The sequence below is a fragment of the Ascidia mentula genome, chromosome 3 (assembly GCF_947561715.1).
Source record: "Ascidia mentula chromosome 3, kaAscMent1.1, whole genome shotgun sequence".
Classification (NCBI taxonomy): domain Eukaryota; kingdom Metazoa; phylum Chordata; class Ascidiacea; order Phlebobranchia; family Ascidiidae; genus Ascidia; species Ascidia mentula.
The window spans coordinates 664,665-670,664 of record NC_138568.1 but is presented as its reverse complement, the minus strand read 5'-3'; the positions used below and the strand labels follow the sequence as shown (position 1 = coordinate 670,664).

At 41.5% G+C, this 6,000-nt stretch overlaps 1 pseudogene; it reads left to right on the top strand.

The window, feature by feature from the left end:
* The first annotated feature begins 3,953 nt into the window (after positions 1-3,953).
* Positions 3,954-5,028, top strand: LOC145895306 (uncharacterized; annotated as a pseudogene).
* The last annotated feature ends 972 nt before the right edge of the window (positions 5,029-6,000 follow it).

The window sequence follows — 6,000 nt, the reverse complement described above, 5'->3', positions numbered from 1 at the left end:
TTAGTGCCATTGTTGCTGAACATGTCAGGAGGTGAATCTCTTCGACTGCAAAAGCCACACTGCGCAGGTCCTTGCTTGGCGATCATGTCATTGCATGAAATATTACTGCGTTATCGGATACGTTGGTAGAGATCCCCTTCGTATATGTGAAGGTTGCCTGGCAAGTTGTGCGCTTGCGCAACAGTTTACCTTGGCCACAATATACCCCGTGAAATTACTGAGCTCCTGTAGCTCAGTTGGCAAAGCGTTGGGCCTGCTTAGCACAGGGTCGCGAGTTCAAACCTCACCGGAAGCTTTATTTTTCAAATCTCGCTTCGACTTGCCAGGAAAAGTGGCTGATCCAGCTAAGCTGCATTGCCTGAGCTTCCAAGCCTGAAAACCTCATGATTGCGATACGTTAGCTGTGATCGCCAAGCAAGGACCTGCGCAGTGGGGGATCCTTCGTATATGCCATTGCATGAAATGAACTGTTATTCCAACCGAACTATATTTCAGTGGGTTGAAACTGTAGCTCCTCTTCGTCCGTATTTCAACAGCAGACAATCCCTGAAGCGGGTTAACCAGGTAACCGATTTCTATCATGTAACCCATGAGGAGAATATTGCAGCGTACCAAATGGATTCCCATTCGCTGCTTTGCTGAATCTAAGTGTGCTTGCGTGTGCTTGCTGTATAGACTACTGAATTTAAAACTCCGTAGCAGACTTGTTTATTAATTGAAATACACGTTTGCAATGCCAGGTGGCGTAACTTTAAATTTTTTCAAAGCGCGTTAGTGACTGTGTGAGTAACTTCTACAGCGTGCCAGTTGTTTAGTTAAGTGACCGAGACTAGTTGGGTGGCAGAGTTAATGTCAGAGAACGACAACGAATTATGACAACAAATTTCATACAACGAATTGAGACAGAGAAAAGTGCGAACGGGTATTTAACAAGTTAAAACGCCCGCACACCGGCGTATAATGAAACAAACAAAGAATCCGCCGGCGCAAAGAGTGAGTGTGGACCCGGCCTAACACCGTCTGCAGCCTTCGGTCTGTCTGTGTTCCAAATGTGTGAAGAATTAAACAGGGAAATGTAACGTTTATGCGTGACGTAGTGTTCACATTTACGTAATTTTCCATTAGGTAATGGAGAGTGACTTGCAGTTTTGTACCGCCCAGATAAATACCACAGTTCTCGGAACTGCCCAGGAAGAATTGATCGTAATCGCATAATGATAGTATCGTAGCTCACGCGACGACATTCTTACACTGTTTTGATTGTCTTTAAATCTCTGGTTTCTGTGGCCCGAATTCATTCCATATCGTGGAATCGCTACTCTGCGCTGGGCTTCTGCCTAGTGTAGTTTCAACATTCCATTCTACATTTTGGTACGCCTTTAGCGTAGAATCAACGTCTGTATACTCTGGGGCTACGTCTGTCTATTCTTTCGTCTTTGTTGATTCCATTATACATTTTTGGTGACCCCGGACTGCGAAGTTTCCCGAACATCAAGCTTCAAAGAAGAGTGAAGGAAATTCTTCCAAGACGAACGACAAATCTTGACCGTGAGTACCAAACCAGTTGTACTTTTGGTCGTAATTCTTCCATCATCTAATTGCCACGAGGATTCTTTTATAATCTTTCAACAAAATTGCCATCTGGTTGAATATTTCTCAAGCTATATTCAAGTAAAAACTCCCAGCGTTCGTTTCGCTGTCTTGGGATTGTGCACAGTTGCAAATAAACGTGCAAAATTCTTTCAACACTTGCTGAGATTTCAAGGTTCCTCGTTTTTCATTGCTGGACGTTGCTGCTACCATTTCTCGTGGATTCATCGTCGGTTCTTTCCATTCACAAGTGCTTTCCTGAGGATTCGTCAACTCCAGCCCTGCGCTTTAATCGAGCTTAGAGGAGATTCAATTCGCGTACGCACGGATTTCATCGTTCCCCATATACAACGTTGGATATTTTCCGTGATTGTTCGTTTCCCCCTGCCCAATTTCCGTCTCGTTATTTTGGCCCGGGCTGCCGGCGGGCGTTGGCTTGTCGCTGCGGGAAATCGCACCGTTAATTCCGGCGGACCATCACTCTGTGTTGGAACCGATGCCAACAGGCAAGAATGAACCACGACAAAGTCTGTTGTGCGAAGGAAGGTGGATTTCATTTCAAGAACTTTACAGTCAAACTATGGAATACTGTTGGACTATACAATTTCGCTATTCAACACTCATGGATTATTGAAGGCAATGAACTGAATTTTTACCTGCCATTGCAAACATCAAGGATATTTCAAGAAATCTTGGCTACAAACGTCAGAACATTGTCACAAATTAACCGGTAATGTGCATATTACTTTTGTTTCTACTCTTTTAAGCCATGCCTAGCCCTTAGTGGTTACGTAATACTAATCCCCTTATGTTCACTTTCTGTAAAAGGGTTTTTAAACTTTGTTAAGTCTCCTTGTCACCGAAACGTTAGTTAATATTATTCCTTGCGTAATTGACGTCTGTTAAATGTGAAATGTTGATTCAACCCTTAACGTGTCTGCATGACAAAGTCAGAACGGGGCCTGATACCTTTATACTACATGGCGCATAATTAAGCAAGGTCGCCCATTATATGCCTCCCCACTCTTTATTATGTCTGAAGCCCCAATAGGAAAAATCCTTGCTCTAGTTTTGTTTTGGTTTGATGAAGCACGTAACTGCCGATTGACATATTTTACGCATGGTTTTGTTGTTTGGCCATTATTTTGTGACATGTACTTTGACAAAGCTAAAATACCATTTTTCTTTTCATTTCTCTCTTCTCTCTTATATCGTTGTTCTTTGCCTATTCTGTAAAACACTTTTTGGGAAAAGACGAGTGTAACGTTTATGCGTGACGTAGTGTTCACATTTACGTAATTTTCCATTAGGTAATGGAGAGTGACTTGCAGTTTTGTACCGCCCAGATAAATACCACAGTTCTCGGCACTGCCCAGGAAGAATTGATCGTAATCGCAAAATGATAGTATCGTAGCTCACGCGGCGGCATTCTTACACTGTTTTGATTGTCTATAAATCTCTGGTTTCTGTGGCCCGAATTCATTCTATATCGTGGAATCGCTACTCTGCGCTGGGCTTCTGCCTAGTGTAGTTTCAACATTCCATTCTACATTTTGGTACGCCTTTAGCGTAGAATCAACGTCTGTATATTCTACTCTGGGGCTGAGTTGTATTTCTGAACATATATCTTTCGTCTTGGTGAATAAAACAAACTAACACAAGTTTGGTTAGTTACGAAGAGGAGTCCGGAGTCAGGGAAACGCATATCGCAGTTGAACACGCAGTTCAAACAAACAAACAATACACATTCCTACAGAAACATGCGTGTTGCTACAATATGCAACAGGCTCTGTAAAGTCATTTGGTTAACAGTAACATACGCAGCACAAACAGTATGGGTTTTTAATTCGAGATCTACATCCAGCACAGTAAGGACATGCGGCTAGTCTGGCCAAATTTTCGGACATTTTCAAGGACATTGTGGTCACCTAAACCACTTTCTGGCCTTTTCAAATTCGCTGGGCATCAACCCGCGCGAAGTTATGTAGGCGGGGTTGTCCTTACTTCCCACATGTCGCCACTGCGGTGGTACCGAGTGCTCGTGAATTACAGTGAGTCGATTCGCAACAAAGGTCTGAAAACGGCGTGACGAATTGGTGCAACGCCGTGATGGAATCAGAACAAAACAACACATTGTGTACGTCATAGTACAATGCCTGAATGATCATTGTCTCCAACTTCACAGCAGTTCCTGCGGCCACGCCACAAACTAAAGGTAAATAGGGAAGTAATCTCCACAGTCGCCCTCGAACACCTTTGTGTCCATTTTAGTTTAAAAAGGGAATTGTGTTTGTAGCAGTGATTTTCACTTGAGTTTTGGGTCTAGTGTACTTTTAGCACTACACCTTGTTATATATTGTGTTTGTGTTGCAATTACCACGTGTGTTCGTTGAAGCGTAACGACCGCTTTATAAGCACTCTGTATGCCGGAGAGGTCATTACAATAAATTACTCGAGGAAAGCGTGTATGTGGCTGTACCTGAAGGCAAATACTTTACACTGGCGACGAGGATGGGATCGTCTCACTTGGGAAGTGTTGGTAATTTTGTGCTGAAACGGAAACATGGCCAACGTACGTGGAAAGAATTGAACAGTTCTTCAAAATTAATGACATTCCTAATGACAAAAAGGTACCGGCGCTTTTGAATTTTGTTGGTGCTAAGACATACAGTCTTTTGAAAGATTTGGTTGCCCCCTCCAAAACTTACTCAAAAACGTACAAGGAAATTGTGAAAATTTTAACAGAACATTTTTGCCCTACGACCCTCAAAATTTCTGAACGTTTTAAATTTGGAAAGCGTGATCAAATTCCTGGAGAATCTGTAAATCAGTATGTTGCTGTTATCAGAAAGTTAAGTGAAAATTGTCAGTACGGTGATTTTTTGGACGATGCATTAACTCAAAGATTTGTTTGTGGTATACTTTCGGAGACCACACAGCGGCGATTGTTAATTGAAAGTAATTTGAACTTTTCCCAAGCCGTGCTAATAGCTAACACTTTGGAAAAAGCCGATGCTGATACAAAAATAATGAGAAATAATGACATGTCCATTAACAAGTTAAGTAGAAATGAAAATCTAAGAAACCGAAGAGCGTGTGGCAGATGTGGTCGCTCTGGTCATGAAGAATTCAATTGCTTTTTCAAAAGTGCCACGTGTTACAAGTGTGGAAGAATTGGTCATATTGCATCGACTTGTCGGAATCGAAGCAAGCGAAATTTAAACTACATTGCTTCCGAAGATCAACAGGTGCCAGTAAAATGTTGTTTAAATTCCATTGGTGTTACAGAAAATGATAATATAGTGCTTCGACCCCTAATTAACGGAAAACCTGTTATAATGGAACTAGATACTGGGTCTGCACTGTCTATTATGTCCGAAGCTGATTACAAAAATTTGTTTAAAGGCTCCACACTTCAACCAACAAGCATTGTTTTAAAAACTTATTCAAATGAGAGAATCATTCCTCTGGGGTTTCTGCGAGTTACGGTGGAATACCGATCTACCCGTTTATACTTGAACCTTTATGTTGTGGAAATAAATGGTCCGACTTTATTTGGTCGTGAGTGGCTGCGTGCCTTTTGTAAATCTGGAAGTCATGAAGTTTTTAGTTGTTTGAAGTTTAATGTAACAAACTGTCCGCTGGTCACAGAGTTTCCAGAGGTGTTTGATGACAAATTAGGAACATTAAAAGAAATAAAAGGAAAATTATATCTTAAATCTAACGCAAAACCTGTTTTCTGTAAGGCCAGATCACTTCCATACTCCATAAAGCAAAAAGTTGAAGCTGAATTAGAGAGGCTGACATCTGAAGGGATATTGGAGTCCGTTCCTTACAGTGAGTGGGCAACCCCTGTCGTACCCGTGTTGAAAAAGGATGGCTCCGTAAGATTGTGCGGAGATTTTAAAGTAACTTTAAATCCAGTCTTAAACATAGAGCAATATCCCTTGCCTAAAGTAACTGATATTTTTGCCACGTTAGCTGGAGGAAATCGTTTTACAAAACTGGATTTAAAAAATGCGTATTTGCAAATGACAATGGAAGACGAATGTAAACATTTGCTTACCATTAATACGCACAAAGGACTCTTTCGTTACAACCGCCTAGTTTTTGGGGTAGCTTCAGCCCCGGCATTATGGCAAAAGGCTATGGATCAAGTGTTGCAAGGGTTAAAAGGAGTACAATGTTTATTGGATGATATGATAATAACTGGAGCAACAGATCTAGAACATACAGAAAATCTGCGAAATGTTCTCCAGCGATTGTCGTCTTATGGGTTAAAAGTCAATCCGAACAAGTGTGAGTTTTTCAAGAATCAAATTGAATTTTGTGGCCATGTTGTAGATAAAGAGGGATTGCATAAATCACAAGATAAAATTGAGGCGGTCACAAATTGTCCGACCCCACAGA